Here is a 24,640-nt window from a genome sequence, read left to right as displayed (position 1 = left end):
AATTCTAGCTCAGTTAACCTTTTATTTGAGGGTGCTGACACCCATGACCTGCTATCAATAAAGACTTCATAAATCAAGACAAGATGCTTTACACATAGCTCTGTCAATAGTGAATTTGCTTTCTTGCTTCTAGAGACATTCTGGTTTCTCTGTGACGACATCTCAGGATGTCCTCTTCAGGAAGTCTGTCTGCCTTGTCCTTCTTACATGGGTAGGTTTTGTGTTCTAGCTTCTTTCCTGTGCTCTATGCTTCGTACAGACTATCTGTTTAACTGTGTCCAATTTCTGCAAGCTTTGACACAGGTATTATCTGGATGGCAAAATTATACAACTGTTTATACTTGCTTAGGTATAAGTGAATATCCTATTCTTTAAAGGTGTGTGTGTGTGTGTGTGTGTGTGTGTGTGTGTGTGTGTGTGTGTGTGGTTGTCTTGGTCAGTGTTCTATTGCCATGAAGAGACACCATGATCATGGCAACTTTTATAAAGGAGAACACTTATTTGGGGCTGGCTTGTGGTTTCAGAGGTTTAGTCCATTGTTATCATGGCAGGGAGCATGGCATCAAGTAAGCAGACATGGTCCTGGAGAAATAGCAGAGAGTTCTACATCTGGATCCCCAGGCAGCAGGAAGAAAGAGCCACTGAGCCTGACTTGGCTTTCTGAACCTCTCAAATCCCTCCTCTGCCTAATGACACAGTTCCTCCAATAAGGCCACATGACTCCAACAGGGCCACACATTCTCTCTCAGGTAGTGCTACTCCCTGATGACCAACCATTCAAATATATGAGCCTATGGAGGCCATTCCTATTCAAGCTACCATAATAGTATATTTTTGTAATGAGTGTGTTAGGATGTGTGTGCACATGTTCTATCCTATTGCTATCTAACTTATTCGCCTCAGACAGGGTCTCTCAATAAAACTGGAGCTAGGCTGACAGCCAGCAAGCCCAGAAATCCTCTGTCTCTACCACCCATAGCACTGGGATTACAAATATATAATCTTATCTAACTTCTAATGAGGGTGATGGGGTTTGGAACTTACTTCTTCATGCTTGTACAGTAAGCACTGGTACTACTGTCCCTCTCTCTCTCTCTCTCTCTCTCTCTATTATCTATATTATATATATATATATATATATATATATATTTAAGGTTTGGAAGACAGCTCAGTGGTAAAATGCTTGCCACATACACATGAAGACCACAGTGACGCATGCTTGCAATTCCATTGTTAAGGAAGCAGAAATAATATCCTTTGGGTTTGCTGGCCAGCTAGCCAAGCTTAATCAGTGAGCCCCACATCCCATTGAAAGTCCCTGTCTCAAAACCTAAGATAGAAACTCTTTGGCTGGGCATGGTGGTGGGCAGATCTCTGTGAGTTCACGGCCAGCCTGATTGACATAGTGAATTCCTGGCCAGCCAGGTTCCATAGTGAGACCCTTTCTCAAAAAAAAAAAAAAAAAAAAAAAAAAAAAAAAAAAATCTGGCAAGCTACCAAAGAATGACCCCTGAGGTGACTGCTGGTATCCATATGCATGTATGTATGTGCACCCACAGGAACACACACAAGAGTTTCTGATTGCTTTTATTTTTTTCAACTACAGATCAGAAAACAAAAGCTATTTGAACCTTATCTGCTTTGAAACTAATTCAGAGAAGAGTCTCATAGGAGCATGAGTGTGCTTTGTGCACATAGGGTTTTGTTCAGGCTTTGCATCACAGAAAGATGCCTGTCTAGCCCTGTTTCTGGCTGTGCAGTTGGCACAAGCTACTGATGTCTGCAGCTGATAACTTCCTTATTATTCCTTGTTGGCTTTAGCAGAGTATAAAGTTGGCCACCCAGCATGTGCCTCAGCCTTCTCCAATACCCTGGTTTCACTGTAGAGCTTTCTGTGCATCGAGGTAGTCTCTGATTCAGCCTGTATTGGGATCAGCTCACTGGTGCTACGGTAGATTGGGATGATTAAACTGTCAACTTGACAAAATCTATAGTCACCTGGGCAAGAGATCTCAGTGAGGAGTTGTCTGAAGTAGGTTGACCTGTGGGCATGTCTGTTGGGGTATGTGTTGTGTTGTGCTGTGTTGTGATTATGTTAGTTGGTGAAGGAAGGCCCAGCATAAATTGGGAGGTACCCTTCCTTAGGTTTGGGTCCTGAACTGTATAAAAAAGGAGAAAGTGAACTGAGCCCACACATGCATTCATTCAATCTCTGTCTGCTCTTGACTGTGGATGTGACTAGCTGATTCAATTTCCTGCAGCCTCAATTTCCCAGTTGTGATGGACTGTAATTGTGGCCTAGAACAAACTCTTTCCTCCTCCAAGGTGTTTTTGTTAGGGTATATTAGTCACAGCATCAGAAAATCACTAAGACATAGCTTCCTAAATCATGTGTGGGAGATGAAAAACTAGTCCTCCCTATAAGTGATCTCTGTGATTTATTTTCTTAACCATCCGAGGACTCTTTCTTGTGGACCCACACCTCCATTGTTTTGCTTAATATTGTACTATACCTAAGTACACAGAACCAAAGACCTGAAACTCTACTCAATAAACAATAACTTCTAGTTTCCCTCTGTTAAGCACCTGGCAACGTTATGGCTAACATGATGCTAACCATAAGCATTTACTAAGTGTTCCAAAGAACCTTTCTTAATTATTTTGGTTAGTTTTACGTTAATTTTCTCAATTATGACTTGGAGTTGGATTAATAACTAATTTTGTGGGTTCTTTACCAAGGTCAGAAGGATGGAAAATGTGTCACCAAGCAAAGTTATGGCAGTGGCAGTATTCGTATATCAGGTTTCCTGACCTAAACATCTGTCTCTTACTCAGGGTGAGTTTGAAAGGAGAAAGTCCCTTTTCTCATGGCAGGCTACTGTGTAGCAAGCACTTAACCTCTTGGGAGTGAATCAAACAGCAGCAGTACACTCTCTGGCTCTTGCTCGCCTCTCTTCATCCCAGGAGAGTGCATGCATCAAACTCTGTAAGTTTCATACTTAACTTACTGGGGAATATAAATATGAAATTGAGCTCTATGGATAATGCAAAAGAAAGCAGCTACATCATTTGGCTTCAGAATGCTGAAAGATTTAGAACTGATTATAAAAGAGAACTGTACTTTTTCTTTCCACCGTGTCATTATTGATTGCTCACTCCTTTCAAAGCAATAAATATAGACTCCTGAATTATTCAAATCTTAGCAGCCAAGTTGGTAAGCTGCAAGTAGACAGGAAATAGACTATGAAGCCAGAGATAGCACTAAAGGTATTTTGATTATCTTCTCAAAGTAGGTTTTACATAGATCACCATATACTATAGTATATGAAAATAAGATTAGATTAAGTACAATCTATTAGTGAAACACCTGCTATGTGATTCAATGGCCAGAATAAACTAACTCACTAGAGCACTTGTCAGGGTTTTCACTGCCTGTCAAGTAAACTCAGGAAAGGTCAGTCTATTTTAACTGCTAGAGGTTTAAAAAAAGCCCTCTTCTCAATTTACTGTGACTGTGAGAGTCATTTTCCTGCTTACACAGTTGCAAAGGGGTGGTAGATGTTGAATGCAACAGAACAGAAAATCAGCAAAACATGAAATTAGGTTAATCAGTGCTTGGGACCGTTTATTCCATGAGTCTAGGTTACATGTCCTGTCCAGCCATATTACTGCCCATTGACTACTTGAAAAAAATACTAGTAAGGTTTTCATTTTCTTTTTAAAAGTATTTTAGTGGGAAGATTGTATAGATTCAAACACAATGAAGTTGCATCTGTTAAAAATATACATTACATTCTGATCTAGTTCAAAATTTAGACTTTGGGCATGTTTTGCTAATCATGCCACATTTAGTTATTTTATTACCTGGAATCCATATTGATCTATCTCTTACTTCTCAGGGCTATTAATTCATTGACATTGTAAAAATAAAATTTCAACAAAGGCTATTACCACGGTTCTAGGTTGCCCATCCTAACTAAAATGGTAAGAACCTATTTCTGAAGACATCACACACTTCAGTTGCAGGACACAGAAAAATCACTCTTGAACTGGTCAGAGAACTCTCCCTACTGGCTAGCTGTCTTAGTGCTTCAAGGTGCTGCTCAGATTGCTGGCGGAGAAAAGACATCAATGATCTAACCTAGCACTGGACCCTGCATGCTGCAATACCAACCTGCTAGGCAAGATGAGCCCTCTGGTGCAATAGTGGAAAGACTGTTAATGGGGTAACCAAATGCTCCATTGATTGGATTTGAGGCCCTGTCCACAGGGGGAATTTTGTGCTTTGTGGCCAAAGCCCTGACTTGGGTAGTCATAGGTCCTAAGGCAAAGCCCGTTGCTTTTCTAAATGGTCATGTTGTAAAATGGCTTTCTAAATATTTATTCTTATATTCATAGATTTGTGAAGCTCCCAAACTTGGTTCAGAGAAGTTTCTTCTTCCAGTGTGTGAAAGTTAAAGCAGAGATGCATTACTGTTGAAAGTGCTGAGAATAAGGGACTCTGTGTGCTCTGATGTAGATGGAACATCTGTATCAGCCTCCCCTCAAAAGCCCAGAGAAAATGATGGAAGAGGAGATAGAAAGAAGACAAGAGTGTGACCACTGGTAGGTTCCCCAGTCCCAGTGGATGGCCCCACACACATGTACATATGGGCAGTACCAATTGGACTCAGTGAGTTAAAAAAATTAATAAATAAGGTGTTGGAGATATGACTCAGTGGTTAAGAGCATTTGTTGTTCTTGCAGAATACCTGGGTTCCCGGCACCCACATGATGGCTCACAACCATCCCTAACTCCAGTTCTTAGAGAACCGATGCCTTTTTCTGATCTCCTTGGACACCATACATGCACATGTGCACATATATGCACACAGGCAAAACAATCACACATAAAATAAAGAAATCCAAAAAGAAAATAATTGTAGACAGAGGACATGAAGTAAGGAAAATGAGATGGGGGATTGCTAAGGGGAGATGAAGGGGAAGAGCGAGGGAATGATATGATCAAGATATATTGTAAACTGGGCATTGGTGGCACACGCCTTTAATCCCAGCACTCGGGAGGCAGAGGGAGGTGGATCTCTGTGAGTTCGAGGCCAGCCTGGTCTCCAGAGCGAGTGCCAGGATAGGCTTCAAAGCTACACAGTGAAACCCTGTCTCGAAAAACCAAAAAAAAAAAAAAAAGATATATTGTATACATGTATAAATAATTTTAAAAAATTAACAAAACATGTTTTGGAGAAAAAGTAAAATAAAATCTAAAAAACAATGAAAATTTGAGGCATGCTATAGCTCTTTTGTGTTATATCTTTAAAATTTTTGTGTTTTAATTGTATCAATGCTTAGCTTATATGTATGTATATGTGGCATGTCTATACCAAGCACCCACAGAAGTCAGAATAGGGTACCAAATACCCTAGAACTATAGTTTCAGATGATTGGGAACTCCCATGCAGGTTCTGGGAACCAAACTCAGGTCCTTTGCAAGAGCAACATATGCTCTTAATTGGTAAACCATCTCTCTGCCCCCCCCTTGTGTTATGTCTTAACAGAAACATTGAATTCATAGTGTCAGAGAACTTTACTGTGTTCATAATTCTATATTGTTCAAAGGGAACAACAGTATAAAAAAGAGCACTAGAGTATAGAAAGACAATACCCAGACCCACCAAGACACTAGTTATACAGACCAGCCACTCTGGTAGCCTCAATTTTGTATCAACACGATGACTTTTTTTCTTGAGTTAGGGTTTTGCTATGTAGCCCCAGCTGGCCTGAAATTCACTCCATAGATCAGGTTGACCAACTGCATGAGTGCTGATATTGAAGATGTACACCACCACACCCAGCCCAACACCATGACTTCAAATGTAGAACTCAGAAACAGAAACTCAGCCCAATGGGCAGAATGTACAGAGACCTTACCCCTCTTTCAAAAAGTAGAAGGATTTCTGCTGGACATAGATGTGATAATACTGTATTTCAGAAAGATGGGTTGGGGGCTGGGGGCTTTTGGGCAACCTAATTCATGAAATACTTAACTAACGGACAAAAACAAGCAAACAAACAAACAACAAAGGAAGAAAGAAAGAAAGAAAGAAAGGAAGGAAGGAAGGAAGGAAGGAAGAAAGAAAGAAAGAAGAAAGAAAATTCTGGCATGTCTCCATTCATCAAGACAGGGAAGACAAGAATACCTTAATCACTAGCCAGTTCTCTCCAGACCTACATATACCTTAAGTTTCATTTGGTGTCCTTATTAGATATAAATTAGTTCCCCCAGTTCTTGGGGTTTAAAAGATATAATAGGGTGCTAACAGTTATTTCATTTCTCTTGTCTGGGAGACATTCCTATTTAAAGTAGTTTATTCATTTGCTAAACTAAAGTTGTGATCTTAGTGATAATATTTGATACTTGGACAGTATATTAGAGATCTTCCAAGTATTGTGATATTTACGGTTTAGTTATCTCTACGATGTTGTAAAAAAGACAAGGTATTTCTCAACTCCATGTTACAGGCAGAAAAATGAGGTCAGAATGCAAAGTGGATAGTCAATACTAGAGGAGAATTAGAAATCAGAGTTCTTAAACTTCTGGCATGGTCACAAAGGTATTATGGAAATACCTAGGCCTGAGGGTAATGATTGGGCTACTTGACAAATTTTTTTTGTGAACTACACCAGCACAGTGTCAGAGACAGTACAGATCCGCCTAGGCTGGCCCATACAGGCAAGAATTATCTGGTATGATGATTCTAGCCGTAAGTTTCATCACAAAGACGAATGCTGTCATCTTTGTTGTCAGGCTTGGCATTAGACATCAGGTAGAAGATACAAATAGCATGTAGAGTGTCTAAGAGGTTGGGAAGGGGCTGCATGGAGTCTGAGGAGAAGACTTGCTACTTAATAGGCCTGTGAATGTTACCCAAGCATGATGCATGATGCTTGTGGGAAACCAGCTTGTTCTAGATTTCTTAATGTATTCCAGGCTCTTATTGGCAGGACTCACTATGCTGATCAAATGTCTTTAGTCTTCCTTGATGGACAGAGCACGAGTGAGAAGAGAACAAGAAACACTCTTTTGGCACCTAGGTACATGGTTCAACTTACAAAGTCTGTGCTTTATCTGAGACTTTAGCAGCTCTGCTCATGTAAGCCCACAGATTGACCGCTGTGGAATTTCCATGTTAAACGTGTGTAAAACACGTGCCACTGAGTTTTATGATAGTCCCACATGTATTTCCATGCCATATCACCAGGTGAGCACACACTGGGGTTATGTAAGAAGTAGCACAGGCATTCTCATGGCAGAGTTATGTTAACGGTCATTAGTGAAAAGTAATAATCAGTTTAATGACTGACAAGTAAAGCTTGATTTCCCCACTTCCTACCTCCATACAGTCTACACATTTCATAGTGGAATGCAGAGTGCTTCTGCTTGGGTTCTCAGGTGCTGCAGTAAGTTGGGAGTTATCAGGTCTTTGTTTACTCAAAGTGTCATCCCAGGTCCAGCATCACTGGCACCACTTGGAAGCTTGCTAAAAATGCAGAATCCTGGGACTGGAGAGATGGCTCAGTGGTTAAGAGCACTGGCTGTTCAGAAATGATATGTAATAGGTAGGGTTTTAGTTGGGGGGAGTGGTAGGGGAGGAGGGGAAGGAGAGGGAACTGGGATTGACATGTAAAACAATCTTGTTTCTAATTCAGATAAAAAAAAAATCTGAAAAAAAAAAAGAGCAGCAGGCAGACTGAATTGGTCCCTGAGGGCCCTGGGATCCTGACTCTGCTGAGTTCGCTGGGCTATTCTGGCCCCTACAGAGTGCAGAGAGTGCAGAGGTGAGCTGATTCGGCCCCTAATTGGGCCCAACTTCCATCTGTCCTCCCTGGCAAACCCTGTTCAGGGATCTTCGACAGGACGACTCGACCCCTGAGGACCAAGTAACCCAGAGTCTGCTGACATCTCTGCACCAGTGTTGCTCTCACCCACCTGGAGCGCAAGTGCCTCAGACCTCCCTGCACCCAACTTGAAACCCATCAGAGTATCAAAGTCAATTGCACACACCTGAAGAGAATACCGGACCCATACACACCAGGAAAGGAAGTGACACCAACTGTACCCACTGGAACAAGAGATGGGAAGACGACAATATAAGAACACATCCAACAACAGGAAAACCAATATGACACCACCAGAGCCTAGGAACTCTACACCAGCAACACATGAACATCCCAACACAGAAGAAGCAGAAGAGAGCAACCTTAAAAACAACTTCATGGAAATGCTAGAGAATCTAAGAGAGGAAATCAGAAAATCCTTCAGAGAAATGGAAGAAAAGACAAACCAAAAGATGCAAGAAATCAAGGAAAAAAAAGCCAAGAAAATACAATTAAACAGCTGAAGGAAACAGTTCAGGACCTGAAAACTGAATTAGAGACAATAAAGAAAACACAAACTGAGAGAATTCTGGAAGTGGAAAAGCTTAGTAAACAATCAGGAACTTCAGATGCAAGCATAACCAATAGAATACAAGAGATGGAAGACAGAATCTCAGAGGGTGAAGACAAACTAGAGGAAATAAACTCATCAAGCAAAGAAAATCTGAAGTCTAACAAATCCATAACACAAAATATTCAGGAAATTTGGGACACCGTGAAAAGACCAAACCTAAGGATAATAGGTATAGAAGAAGGTGAAGAAACCCAACTCAAAGGTGCAGAAAACATATTCAACAAAATCATAGAAGAAAACTTTCCCAACCTAAAGAAAGACATGCCAATGAAAGTACAAGAAGCCTACAGAACGCCAAATAGAGTGTACCACAAAAGAAAGTCCCCTCGTCACATAATAATTAAAACACCAAACGTACACAATAAAGAAAAAATATTAAGAGCAGCAAGGGAAAAAAGGTCAAGTAACATATAAAGGCAAACCTATCAGAATTACACCAGACTTCTCCATGGAAACTCTGAAAGCTAGAAGGACCTGGATAGATATTCTACCAACTCTGAGAGAACATGGATGCCAGCCCAGACTACTATACCCAGCAAAGCTTTCAATCACTATAAATGGAGAAAACAAGATATTCCATGACAAAACCAGATTTAAACAACATGTAACCACTAATCCAGCCCTACAGAAAGTACTGTAAGGAAAACTCCAATCTAAGGAAATTAACTACACTCGCATAAGCATAGGCAATAGATAATCCCACTCTACAAAAACACAAAATAAAAGGCAGGGTAAATCCACATACAATACCAGTACCAACAACAAACCAAAACCAAACAAGAATAAACACTAAATGGAACTTAATTTCCCTCAATATTAATGGTCTTAACTCGCCTATAAAAAGACACTGGCTAACAGATTGGATACGAAGATAGAATCCATCCTTCTGCTGCATACAAGAAACACACCTCGAATTCAAAGACAGCAATTACCTCAGAGTAAAGGGTTGGGATAAGATACTCCAATCAAATGGACCCAAGAAATAAGCTGGGGTAGCTATCCTTGTATCTAACAAGATAAACTTCAAACTAAAATCAATCAAAAGAGATGAAGAAGGTCATTTCATATTCATCACAGGAAAAATCCATCAGGAAGAAGTCTCAATTCTAAACATCTATGCCCCAAATACAAAGGCACCAACATTTGTAAAAGAAATATTTATTAAAACTCAAATCACAAATAAGGCCTCACACAGTTATAGTGTGAGACTTCAACACCCCACTTTCACCACTGGACAGGACCACCAGACAGAAACTTAACAAAGAGACAAAGGAACTAACATGACCCAATTGGGATTAACAGACTTTTATAGAACTTTCTATCTAAACACAAAAGAATATACCTTCTTTTTAGCATCACATGGAACCTTCTCAAAAATCGACCACATTCTCGGCAACATAGCAAACTTCAACAGGAACAAAAAATTGGAATAATCCCCTGTGTCTTATCAGATCACCATGCTTTAAAGATAGAAATCATAAACAAATCAAAGTGCAAAAAACCTACCAACTCATGGAAATTGAACAACACGTATTTGCAACATTCCTGGGTCAAGGAAGAAATAAAGAAAGAAATTAAAGACTTCCTAGAACTCAATGAAAATGTTGACACACATACCCAAACTTATGGGACACTTTGAAAGCAGTACTAAGAGGAAAGTTCATAGCTATAAGTGCTCACATGAAGAAACTAGAGAATACCCACACCAGAGATCTGACATCACAGCTGAAAGCTCTAGAAAAAATGGAAGTAAATTCACCCCGGAGGAGCTGATGCCAGGAAATAATCAAACTGAGGGCAGAAACCAATAAAGTCGAAACAAAGAAAACAATTCAAAGAATCAATATAACAAAGACTTGGTTCTTTGAGAAAATCAACAAAATAGACAAACCATTATCCAAACTAACCAAAAGGCAGAGCGAGATCATGCAAATTAACACAATCAGAAATGAAAAGAGGGACATAACAACGGACACTGAAGAAATCCAGAGAATCTTCAGGTCATACTTTGAAAACCTGTACTCCACAAAATTGGAAAATTTAAAGGAAATGGACAATTTTCTGGACAGTTATCACTTACCAAAATTGAATCAAGAACAGATAAGCAACTTAAACAGACCTATACCTCTAAGGAAATAGAAGCAGTCATCAAAAGTCTCCCAACCAAAAAAAGCCTGGGGCCAGATGGATTCACTGCAGAATTCTACCAGAAGTTCAAAGAAGTGCTAATACCAACACTCCTCAAATTGTTCCACAAAATAGAAGCAGAAGGGACATTGCCAAACTCTTTTTATGAGGCTACAATAACCTTGATACCCAAGCCACACACCCAAGCACAAAAGAAAGAGAACTACAGACCAATATCCCTCATGAACATTGATGCAAAAATTCTCAATAAAATCCTAGCAAATCAAATACAAGGTCATATCAGAGAAATCATCCACCACGATCAAGTAGGCTTCATCCCAGGGATGCAAGGATGGTTCAACATACGAAAATCCATCAATGTAATCCACCATATAAACAGCCTGAGAAAAAATCCCCATATGATCAGATCATCTCACTAGATGCCGAAAAAACCTTTGACAAAATCCAACACCCCTTCATGATAAAGGTCTTGGAGAAATCAGGGATAACAGGAACATACCTCAACATAATAAAAGCAATATACAGCAAGCCAACAGCCAACATCAAATTAAACAGAGAGAAACTCGATCCAATTCCTCTAAAATCGGGGACAAGACAAGGCTGTCCACTCTCTCCATACCTCTTCAATATTGTCCTTGAAGTCCTAGCTAGAGCCATAAGACAACAAAAGGAGATCAAGGGAATACAAATCGGAAAGGAAGAAGTCAAACTCTCACTGTTTTCAGACGAGATAGTCTACATTAGTGACCCAAAAAACTCTACCATTGAACTCTTACAGCTGATAAACACCTTCAGCAAAGTGGCAGGATACAAAATTAACTCAAAAAAAAAAAAAAATCCGTAGCCCTACTATACACATTGGTGGAGAAAGAAATCAGAGAAACATCACCCTTTGCAATTGCCACAAACAACATAAAATGCCTTGGAGTAACACTAACCAAAAATGTGAAAGACCTTTACCATAAGAATTTTGAGTCTCTAAAGAAAGAAATTAAAGAAGATACCAGAAAATGGAAAGATCTCCCATGCTCTTGGATAGGTAGGATCAACAAAATAAAAATGGCTGTCTTACCAAAAGCAATCTACATATTCAATGCAATCCCCATTAAATCCCAACACAATTCTTCAAAGACCTTGAAAGAACAATTATCAACTTTATATGGAGAAACAAAAGACCCAGGATAGCCAATAATAACATCCCTATACAATAAAGGAGCTTCTAGAAGCATCACCATCCCTGACTTCAAGCTCTATTACAGAGCTATAGTCCTGAAAACAGCTTGGTATTGGCACAAAAATAGACTGGTAGACCAATGGAATAGAATTGAAAACCCTGATATTATCACACACACCTATGAACACCTGATTTTTGACAAACAATCCAAATTTATACTATGGAACAAAGAGAACATCTTCAATAAATGGGTGCTGGCATAACTGGTTGCAGACATGTAGGAGACTTCAGTTAGACCCAAGCCTATTGCCTTGCACAAAACTTAAGTTAAAATGGATCAAAGACCTCAAGACCTCAACATAAATCTAGCTACACTGAACCTATTAGAAGACAAAGTGGGAAATACCCTTGAATTAATTGGTTCAGGAGACTGCTTCCTGAACATTACACCAGTAGCACAGACACTGAGATCAACAATTGATAAATGGGACCTCCAGAAACTGAGAAGCTCTGTAAGGCAAAGGAGACAGTCAGCAAGACAAAATGGCAGCCCACAGACTGGGAAAAGATATTTACCAACCCCACATCTGACAGAGGGCTGATCTCCAAAATATACAAAGAACTCAAGAAACTAGTCTCCAAAACACCAAACAACCCAATTAAAAAGTAGGGTACAGAACTAAATAGACAATTCTCAATAGAGGAATCTAAAATGGCTGAAAGGCACATAAGAAAGTGTTCAACATCCTTAGCCATCAGGGAAATGCAAATCAAAACAACTCTGAGATACCATCTTACTCCTGTCAGTATGGCCAAAATCAAAAACACCAATAACAGTTCATGTTGGAGAGGATGTGGAGAAAGGGGAACACTCCTCCACTGCTGGTGGGAGTGCCAACTTGTACAGCCATTTTGGTGACTCCTCAAAAAAAAAAAAAAAAAGGGAATCAGTCTATCACAAGATCCAGCAATTCCACTCTTAGGCATATACCCAAAAGAAGCACATTCATACAACAAGGACATATGTTCAACTATGTTCATAGCAGCACTATTTGTAATAGCCAGAAACTGGAAGAAGCCTAGATGCCCCTCAACCGAAGAATGGATAGAGAAAATGTGGTACATTTACACAATGGAGTACTACTCAGCAGAAAAAACAATGGAATCTTGAAATTTGTAGGAAAATGGATGGATCTAGAAGAAACCATTCTGAGCGAGGTAACCCAATTGCAAAAAGACAAACATGGTATGTACTCACTCATATGCGGATGTTAGACATAGAGTAACGATTGCCAGCCTACAATCCACACTGCCAAAGAGGCTAATAAACATGGAGGTCCCAAAGAGAGACATACACGGTCCCCTGGAGAAGGGGAGAGGTTCAAGATCTGCTGAGCAAATTGAGAGCATGGGAAGAGGGGGGAGGGAGCTAGGAGAATGAGAAGGGGAGAGGAAGAGGGATGCCGAGGACATGAGGGAGCAGAAAATACGAGTCAGGGGAAGAATACACGATAACAAGAATGGAGATATCATAATAGAGGGAGACATTTTTGGTTTACAGAGAAATCAGGCACTAGGGAAATATCTGGAGATCTACAAAGATGACACCAGCTAACTATCTCAGCAACGGAGGAGAGGCTACCTTAAATGCCCTCCCCTGATTATGAGATTGATGACTGACTTATATGCCTTCATCCAGCAGCTGGTGGAAGTAGAAGCAGACACCCATAACTAATCACTGATCTGAACTGGAACCCAGATGCAGAGAAGGACCAGTGAAGAGCACAGTGGTCCAGACCAGGCTGGTGAAACACACAGAAACAGCTGACCTGAACATCGGGGAACTCTTGCTCCCTAGTCTGATAGCTAGAATACCATCATGGGACTGATCCAGACCCAAGGAACATGGGTTTCTGTGAGGAAACCTCAGAAATCTATGGGACCTCCTGTAGAAGCCCAGTATTTATCCCTAGCATAGGTGTGGACTTTGGGAGCCCAGTCCATATAGAGGAATACTCCCTGAGCCAAGACACACGGGGGTGGGCCTAAGCCCTATCCCAAAGGATACAATAGACTCTGATGATACCCTATGGAAGGCCTCACCATCCAGGGGGAGCAGAAAAGATATGTGACAGATAAGGTTTTAGTTGAGCGGGGGCCGGTAGGGGAGGACGGGTGGGAGAAGGGAAATGGGATTGTCATGTAAAACAATCCTGTTTCTAATTCAAATAAAAAAAGTTGGAAAAAAAAAAGAAAAAAAGAGCACTGGCTGTTCTGTTCTTCCGGAGGACCTGGGTTCAATTCCAAGCACCCACATGGCAACTCACAGCTGTCTGTAACACCGGTTCCAGTGGACCCAACACCCTCACATAGACATACATGCAGGCAAAATACCAATGTACATCAAAAAAAAAAAAAAAAGAAGAAGAAGAATGTAGAATCCCAGGCCTAATGCTACACTTGCTGAGTCAAAATCTATTTTAACAACATCTTCAGAAGATTTATAGCACATTCCCGTGTGAGTGGTACTAGGCATGCCTTTATGCCTTCAACCCATGTCCCCTTACACTTTCATCTTTTAAAATTGCATTTATCCTATTTACTTACTTGTATGTATGTGTGTATGTGTGGGTTCATGTGCCACAGCATATGTGTGGAAGTCAGGGGACAATTAGTACAGTTCTTTTCTTCCGTGTGTATCACAGGTACCGAATTTCACTCGCCAGGCTACTTGGTGGCAAGTTCTTTACCTGCTGAGTCACCTTGTTGTCCCCCCTCCCCCATTTTCATATTTTTAGGGAACTTAACTTTTCTACTTTTCTGACATCTGCTGACCATTTTACAAGTTGAATGCTTTTTAAAGATTCTAAATCTTGTCATTTTGTGTACCTTAAGCTGCCCCTCTCTTATTTTGACAGAGCAATTACTCCTCTTTCTTGTAAATTCCTCATGCTTCCCATGTTGCCCTTCAATGCTGTTTGTTTTACTTTGTTTTTGGAGACAGAGTCTCACTCTATATCCCAGGTTGGCCTGGAAATCACTAATGTGGGCTAAGTTACCCAACTTGCATCCATCCTCCTGCAGCTGCTGGAATTACAACTGTGAATCGACACAGGCACTAAAGTGCAGCCCAGGCTGGCCTTGAAATTCTCCTCCCTCATCCTCTTCAATAATTTGCCTTCTGGCTAACTTACACCACTGTCCAAAAAAAAAAAAAAAAAAAAGAAAAAGAAAAAAAGAAAATGTTTTGTTTGTGGGAGTAAAGCATGACATTAGCTTTCAGGGGAGACACTTGTTCTCTGACAATCCTGAAGCCCTCACCCCCACCCCCTGCCCTGCAGGCACCACAACCCCCAAGAGCAATAGCACTTGTATGTCAAGTTTCTGTCTACTGCTGAATTCCATCACAAAAAGTATGTTGTTCCTAATTCCAATATTGTGGTTTTTGGTAGGTTCATAGTACGCGTTACATGTAGAAAATAGCTAGTTTGTGGCTGTTATTGTTAAACTCATTTTTTGTTGTTTGATGTTTCCCAACAGAAATTCTGAACCTTAGAAATGTCCTCCCAGCAGTGGCCACGTTTTTTGTGTTTCAGCCCTAGGCTTTCCCATTTATTCTACAAATGCAAACTGCTTAAGGAAAAATTCTTCCTCCACTCCTTCTCTTTTGTGTTTTTTGTTTTTTGAGTCAAGGGGCCCAGGCTGGTCCAAAAATCCCTACTTAGTTCAGACTGGTCTTGAACTTGCTTGCAATCTTTTGTCTCAGTCTTCAAAATGTTGGGATTATGGACTGCACTTGGCAAAGAAAAGAAAATCTTTTTTAAAAACATTTGTGACTTTGCTTTAGTATTTTAATTTCATTTATTTACTTTTTAACATGACGGGGTACATGTCACTCTGCACATGTAGAGGGCAGAGGGTGACACTAGAGGATTGGTTCTCTTCTTGCACTTTAACTTTTTCCCCTACTTTTATTATCTTGGTTACATGTGGGGTTTAAAAAAGAAACCCTGATGGAACATATTGCCGTCTTGGAATTTAGGTATTCCTGCAAGCATTGTTTTTGCTCATATAACCAAAATCTCATTCAAAAATATGCTTTATGAATTAAACTTAAGTCATTTTGTGAGATAAACACCAACGACATCCTGGCTTGCTTCCAAAGACTCCTCCATTCTGCAACCATATCCTCTGTGTCTTAATTTTCTCTACAGACCACACAGGATGGGTGAGGCAATAGTGAGAGAAGCTTGCAGAGATGGACTCAGAACAAGTTAGCTGACATGCTGAAGTAAAATGAGGTAGAAAAGACCAATTATTAGACACTGATTTATTGATTTACTTACTTAGTAATTTACTTAAGACACTGCCTGTACTGCCTATTTGTCAAACATGATTTGCTACCTGGAACAGGATGACCTAGAAAACTAGCTTAAACAATGGGTGGTTGCTCTCAGCAACGGGCTGACTGCCGTGTAAGCCTCTGTACAATCTTGTTTGCCTGCCCCACATCGTTTTGAGTATAAAATAAAAATGCAAAGTGGACTAGCCGCTAAGGCTCTTCAGCAGCTATCTGGCTTCGGTCCTCTTTTCGGTCTCATTGGTGTCGGAGTGAGTATTGCAGAAAGATCCCCACAGTCCCACAATACGGTTCATGAATGTCACGTCACATGTTTATTTATTTATTTTTTGAGACAGGGTTTCTCTGTGGCTTTGGAGGCTGTCCTGGAACTAGCTCTTGTAGACCAGGCTGGTCTTGAACTCCCAGAGATCCTCCTGCCTCTGCCTCCTGAGTGCTGGGATTAAAGGCGTGTGCCACCAACGCCCGCCTGCCATGTGGGTTCTATGACACATGCCGTCCCTCTCTCAAAGTGATCCCAGTGGCTAATTCTTGGCTATCTGAACCAAAGGGTCCTCTGGAACCAAGAATCACCTACTCCTGTGAGCCTTTCTTACAAGGAATTACAATGCCCTGCGTTTTCTCTAGGTAACCAGCTAGCTTCCCGTCATCTCCTCTAACTAACTAGCACAAAAATCCAGCCAAAGATTCAAGCTGTGTTTCCATAGCTGTCACACTTGCATCGTCAGAAAGCAGTGGTGAATGCTGTTTCCCCTCACAGAAACTAGCTAGCGCTGCCCTCTGGATACCTTTCACAGAAATATAAAAGATCTTGTGATTTTTTTTTTCTTGTTCCAGACTCTCTAAGTTTGTGGAGTTTTTCTTTTGTTGTTTGTTTGTTTGTTGTTGTTGGAGGTTGTAGGGGCCTCTGGAGCTAGAGGTGGGTGGCTGTGAGCCGCCTGCTGTGGATGCTGGGAAATGAACCTGAATCTCCTGGAGAGGCTATTTCTCCAGCCCCTTGTTTGTCTTTGGTTTTTATATTTCAGATGAGATCTTTACAGAGGCCGGGCTGGCCTTCAGTTTCTAATCCTCCTACCTTTGCCTCCCGAGTGCTGAGATTTCAGGCATGTGCTACCACACTTGGACCATGATACTTTTTTAAAAACACGTATTTTGTCCTAAGAATATAATTAGTGCCAAAGTTGTGGTCCATTCAAAATAACAAGGAAAACATTTTGAATGCACAAAATATCATTTTCACATCACTTTCATCTGGTTTTATTGAGGCAACAAAGTGTTTCCAAGTCAATGAAAAACAAATCGCTGGGTGGTGGTAGTGCATTGACTTTAACCTGAGCACTAGGGAGGCAGAAACAGGCAGATCTCTGTGAGTTCAAGCCAGACTGGTCTACAAAGTGAGTTCTAGGACAACCAGGGTGGTAACACAGAAAAACCCTGTCTCAAAACATACACACACACACACACAAACACACACACACACACTCACGAAAAAAGAAAACAATAATTAACAAAAATTTGGAAAGCCTAAATAAAACCTTTCTTGTATATTTTTCAGAAATTCTGGAAATGAGTTATCTGAATGGTAGAGTAATAAACATTATTTTTTGTAAACCAGGTGGCTTCCCGTTCATTGTTTTTTTATTAAAATTTACATTGTATCTAAGTACTTTGTTATTTTTTAAAAAATACTTTACTTTAATTTTATGTGCATTGATGTTTTTGCCATGAGTGTCAGGTCCCCTGGAACTGGAATTACAGACAGGTGTGAGCTGCGATGTGGGTGCTGGGAATTGAACCTGGGTCCTCTGGGAAAGCAGTCAGTGCTCTTAACCACTGAGCCATCTTTCCAGCCCTGTACTTTGTTATTTAAGTAGATCAATTTTTGATGGGGTTGAAAGGAATGGGGGGGGCTACTTCTAGCAACATTTTCATTCTTGTCTGCCATTGTGACAAAGATTTATTTTGGATACTGAAACTATGACTGGAAAACAGGAATAGCTAAATCCTTACTCATTCTTGTTATAATGTAATGGTGACCTATGGAGAGATGAACTTTTCAATAATCTAAACATAAAAAAATATTAAGTGGTCAACCTGAAGAAAGTGAAGGACATACAGCTTTTCAAATTTCTCTTAAGGGGACACAAGCAAGAATATTTGGAGATAACTAATATAGATGAATAAAAATGCAACACCGTATAAATCAGTCATGCAACACCCTTACTGGGGAGACTAGCTGTCTATTTTTAACCATCCTGTTGGCAGACGCCAACAGACAGCTGTATTAGGTGGACAGAGGCTGCCTGTGTGTGTGGAAGAACACCGTGTTAACTCTGTTATTTTTAGTTGTGAATTCTTCTTTTTAATCCTAATGTTAGAGAAAGACAGACAGACAGACAGACAGACAGACAGACAGACAGACACACACACACACACACACACACACACACACGCAGAAAAAGAGAGAGAGAGAGAGAGAGAGAGAGAGAGAGAGAGAGAGAGAGACTCTGTGTAAGGTCCTAGATTCAATCCCCAGAACCAAAAATTAAAGTTTTAAGAATGCTCTTAAAGCTTGGGTGAAAATAACTGCTGTTAGTGCTTCCCAGCCATCTACAGGTTTACATTGGCAGCAGGTTTGCCATTTCCCCAGAAAGCCTCCTTGTAGTTGCCCAGGAATCCTATGTCTTTTATGGTTAGCACTTCTGAGCAAGTGAGGGTGTGAGTCATTGGTCAGCATGCCTTCATGTGGTCTTGTTTAAAAGTTCTCACTCAAGATGGAAGTATAATACCATATCTATCTATAATATCTAAATCTATGTGTCTGTATATCTGTATATTTATGTAACTATTTATGTACTATATATATGTAGTATGCAACCATGTTTGTATGTATTATGTAACTATGTATGTATGTATGTAATCATGCATGTATGTATTATATAATTGTGTATGTATATCTATCTACCTATCTATCTGGTCCCCCTCAGTGTGTGTCTCTCTCTTTTTCTCATTTAGGTTTATTTTCAGGTGAAGTTTGTCTTAAGTCTTCCAGGCAGCTGGCATACCAGCAGTAATTGTACCCGAGTATGCACACACTCACGTTCCTGGTGTTATTCTTGTTGAAAAGGAAGCTGATCCCAACTTCAATCCCATTGCTTGTCTCATTTCTTCCCTCAGTCACTTTTCCTAGAGTGAATAGTCTACCAAATCTCCCCAGGAGGGCAGGCTCTGTTTAGATTATGCCGTCCATTAATTCAGCAACTTTTTGTTGCTAACCCTGAACCCTTACAGACTAGATTCCAGTAATTAAAGCCACCACAGTCTTGACTTCTCCTGAGTTCATGTTTGTGCCCACATGGGCCAGATTGGGACAGATGCCTTTAAATACTGCCCTACACTGTAGTTTTTGATCTCTTGTCTCAGGTCTGGGGCTCAGTATCAGGAACTGGTCCCTCCAAAATGAAGTCTTTTACTGTGACTAACCCAAGTGCCCTGTCTCTAGATCTGAGAAGAAAGGAGAAACAAACATGTCCAACACTGAAAAGGGGTATTATTACCAGAAAATTTCATCTTGGATAGCCTCACAACTGAGTCACAAAAGAAACTGGAAAAAAAAAAAGTCTCGGCTATCTATTGTCAGTCACAATAAGCCATGGATTGGGCATGCTACATAGGGTGCTAGTTTCTTCTTTCATAGATCTCAAGCTTCCTTAACTAAATTCTTCTTCCTCCAACTATATGAAGAGGACAGGCTGACTTCTTACAGCGAACACGTGTTCTTCTGAGGCAAGGCCTCGATGATCTTACTCAATTGATTTTGCCAAACAATGACAAAAATCCAAGACTGAAACTGGGCACGATGGCCCATGCATTTAATCCCAGCACTTGGGAGGCAGAGGAGGAGGATCTAGGTGAGTATAAGACCAACCTAAACTATGTAGTGAGTTTCAGGACAGCCAGAGTTGCAGTGAAACCCTGTCTCAGAAAAAAAACCAAAACAAACAAGATTGTCTGTTGCTTCCTCTTATTTTGGAAGCAGAGAGTGGCCCAAATAATAACACTAACAAGAGTAAGATGAAGTAATGGCCAGGTATGAGGTTAGCAGGGTAAATCTAGAACCAGTTTGAGGGGCGACTGAGTGGCCTGGATACCCTTGCTGTCCCCAGATGATACCCTGTTCTGTTTGAAAGGTCTATACTGTCAGTTTTTCAAAAATATAATCTGTTCAAACCCTCCTCCCCAAATACATGTTCAGCAAGCTTACCCTTAAATAATTCCAGCACTTTCTGTGTAAAGAGACACCTTTTTCTTAGAGTCCTCATTCTGTGGCTGAAGATGAACTGTTTTCTATACTGACCCCAGCTGAGTCATAGCGACACATCTGGTTGATCCCTTGGGTGAATTCAGCATAACAGGATCCCAGGTATTAAAGGATGGCTAGAGAGTTTTTTTTTCTTCCTTTTGTCCCATAATTATGTATAAAGCCCAGAAGAATTTAGTTTTCTGTATTCTGAAGATCAATATTGAGTAGGCCTCATACCTGCTTGCCAGTGTTTGGGGAAGCCCAGAGGAGTTTCAAAACCAAGTCATTGGGAAGTATAATTTGCCTTGGGAGGAGTGTACAATTGTGTGTGTGTGTGTGTGTGTGTGTGTGTGTGTGTGTGTGTGTGTGTGCATGTCCCTGTCACTGCAGTCAAAGGTGTGCTTGCTCTAGGAGACCTTATAGAAGAAATTACTAAAGGTGTGAGCAAGAGAGGGGTGTGTTCTTTTTTAGATGGTTGTTGGCTGAGATGCAGAACCAGTAGGCCCCCTTGAAGCTGCCAAGGAAGCATGATAATAGAATTTGGAGAGGGTTTCTATGTTCCCCTTGGAGTTTAGACCAAAAATAAAAGCCAATGCACATTATGGGTCTAGAAATTTCTGAAGGAAATTTAACCCAAGGAATCAACCAGATGAGGTCCCTCTGACCTTTGTGGAGCAGCCTAGAAAATGACCAGTCTGCAGTTCAGCAGCAGGAAGGGGTTCTAAGAGATGGGTCTCTGGGAAGAAACTAGCTCCCGAGAAAAGTGTTGGAATTGTTTAAGCATAGATTTGATGAAAATGTGTTTGGGAAGGAAGATTTGAAGACAATGTGACTACCCATGTTCACCATCCACTTCAAAGCATTCTTTCTCATGAAGCCTTCATTCACTACTCTCTCCCATGGTATTCTGATTTTTTTTTTTTTTTTGCATTGCACTCTATCTTATAGTGAGTTTGCTTTCTAATTATCTTCTGTTGTTACTGGTCTTTGACCTTGACTGGAAGGTCATCCACAGCAGGAATCATTTATCTATTTTTGTCATTCTTCCATAGTGATGAATGACAGGCTTGTAATGATCTCATTGAATGGTTATTATATTCAGTAGCCATCTAGAGCTCATAGTGAATATAGTTCCATATATTTGCAATGGTTTTAATGCATTAAAAAGTTTTATTTGTTTATATAGGTGCTTTTTAACTGCATGTACATCTACACACCAGAAGAGGACATTGGAATTCATGAAACTACAGTTATAGATGGTTTTAAGCTGCCATGTGGGTGCTGGGAATTAAACCCAGGTCCTCCGGAAGAGCAGCTAGTGCACTTAACCACTGAGCCACTTCTCTGGCCTAAAAAATGCATTAAAAATGCATTTTTAATCGGTTACATACTCCAAAGGAAATTGTGGCTACCACTTGGAAAAAAACTTCTCCAATGGCCTATTTTTGATTCAGTTAACTAAGTTAACCTGAACATGAGCCAAATGCACTTAATATATCACAATTATTACAGGAAAATCCTCTGAGGTTGTCGTATTCGATAAGCAAGATATTTGGGGGCTGGTACTGGCAATCAGTTGGTAGAATGCTTTCCTAGCAGGCAAAAGACCCCGGGTTTAGTGCCCAGTACTGTAAGAACCGTGTGTAGTGGCACATGCCTACAATCCTAGGATGTGGAAGGAGGGAGCAGGAGGCCCCTGAGCTGCACAGTGAGCTCAAATCCTCTGTTTCTCTCCTCCTTGCCAACTCTAATCTCACTAGTTGCCAAGCTCTAAGGTTCTGTGTCTAAAATGTTCCTAATAATCTGGTCACCTCAAAGTGCACATTTATAGAACCCGGGTGGCAGGCTCTTCTCGTGCTCTCGCCTCCCTTCATTCTTCACCAACTAACGCAGTAAAGATCACCCCAGGGCACCAAACTGCATCCATGTCTGGTTAAAGAATGAAAACAAATCACTTTCTCTTGTGTGACCTAGAGCAAGCCCAAATTTGAATTTGTCTCTTCTCTCCCCGTATCTTCAATCTGTCTGTAGTTTGTAGTCACAGGTCTGTAGTCTGCTGATTGTCCCTCACAATGGCCTTTGCTCTGCATTTATTGAACAATACAGAGCACATGGCAAGAGAAAGGGATGAGGGATTCCTTACAGAGATCTTTGACAGTTTCATAAGGGAATAGGTCACTTTACTGACCCAACAGACCCCAAAGCTCTCGGTACAGCAAACACACATTGTCAAGCTTTATCCATGTTGTTTGCAAAATTTAGGGTGGATATTTGTTTTAAGGTTGTTTTTAACTTACTTGCTGTTTTCAGCAAATGACTACCCCAACACATACATGCATACATACATACATAATTTATTTTGGATTAGGGACATGGAAGAGTATGTAATTTAAGATTAAAGCTATGGCGGGCTAGAGAGATGCCTCAGTAATTAAGACCCGTGTTCAACATCTACATGACAGTTAACCATCTGTAACTCCAGTTCCATGGGATCTGGCACTCTCTGTGGGTCTACATGGACACCAGGCACATGTTGGATACACACATGTAAGCAAATATTCATGCATATAAAATAAAAATAAATACAAATTTTAAAATAGATTAAAGCTATCATTTAACTTAGGTTGTAAAGCTGATGGCATGCACAACCTGAAGTGGTTACTTTGCTTTCTCAAAGGAAGGTTAAACCTAAACAGGCCAAGTACACAGTAGGACAGCAGGTTAAGTATGTAGTCTTGAATGGTCTTATGGCAATTGTCTTATTAACTTTGGTGGCAAGATCTGGAAAATACCTTTTTATTTTTAATGCAAGAGATGCTTTCATAGGAATGTATCACTACAGTTTCCCTTGTCTGTGTTTATGACATTATAATAAAATGCCATCTACCTTTAGTACTGAGGCCTGGCAAGTCTGTGATCAAGGCTCCTGAAGATGCGGTGTCTAATGAGGGTTTATTTCCTGAATCTTCACATGCTGGGAGGTGGCAAGTTTCAGAAGCTTCTTGTACAAGGGTACTAACTCAGGACCAACTCTGAACGAGACTGGCTTTACAACACACCTGTTGTGATCTAGTTGTGACTTAGATGTTAGTATTGACCACATAAGTCCCTGTTTCAGGGGGTCTCATTGCTCCTCCCCAGGACCTTCACTGTAGCTCTAGGAGTTGTGGAGGATACAGTCCTTGATCTTTGGAGATAATATTAGAATTGTGCTTTGGAATGGAGGAGGAGAAACAGGGTAACCACCTCTTTTCCCATTCAAGGATCAGACAGAGGAAACCATGAGTTGCCATAAAAGGAAACAAACTTGTTCTCATTTAGAGGCAGGAGTTCGCAACACAATTTCCTGGTGTCTGCTGCCACCATGTGGACATGTACAGTTGTTGCCTTTAAATACGTTTTCTTTATAAGGCTGGTCCTATGCACAAAGAAAGAATAGGTCAAATACAAAGAATTTAAAGCTCGTTGTTAACTTCTGTTGGCCTCAGGTTGTCTCCTAAATCACCCTAGGTTCCCTGTGCTCTCAGGCTCACAAGTTTCCCCCCACCCTCGAAGCAGTTTGAGGCATAGAAAACCCCAGATAAACCCCTATCATCCCTGAACTCTAATATTCATGGCTGTGCAATCCCTTTTCTCTTTACTTTGAATGTAGATGGCATCTATGACTAGTTTGTCATTAGTAGAACAGGGCAGAGAGGACGGTTGTCATTTCTATGATTCTATCATGTGGTGTTTATATTGCTACCAGGCTATCTCAATGGCTTTCTGAGCTTTTCATATGTGAGTAAGTAGCCACGCTTGGGGAAGTGCAGTGAGACGGAGCGCAGGGTGGTGTTTGTTATCAGCCTGTAAAGAATGGAGCCACTGGGGCAGCAGGACATTGCAGTCGTACTTCTCTATCTATCACAAGAACTTGGAAGGACATAACACTCCAGCTGAGAGCTCAGCCCCGGATACCACCTGATTTCAGCCTTTCTGGGGACTTTAAAACCAGAGGGCTGCATGCGGCTGCATCCATATTCTGTAGAGAAAGAAACAGGTGCTATTTCCTACCAGCAGGTGTATGGGGACATTTACCCATCAGCAGAGCCAGAACACGACTCTTTGGTTGTACTTATTGTTTTCCTGTCCACAGGGCTGCACCACACA

The sequence above is a fragment of the Cricetulus griseus genome, assembly GCF_003668045.3.
Source record: "Cricetulus griseus strain 17A/GY chromosome 1 unlocalized genomic scaffold, alternate assembly CriGri-PICRH-1.0 chr1_0, whole genome shotgun sequence".
In the NCBI taxonomy this organism is placed as follows: Eukaryota; Metazoa; Chordata; class Mammalia; order Rodentia; family Cricetidae; genus Cricetulus; species Cricetulus griseus.
This window is presented reverse-complemented; position numbering follows the sequence as displayed.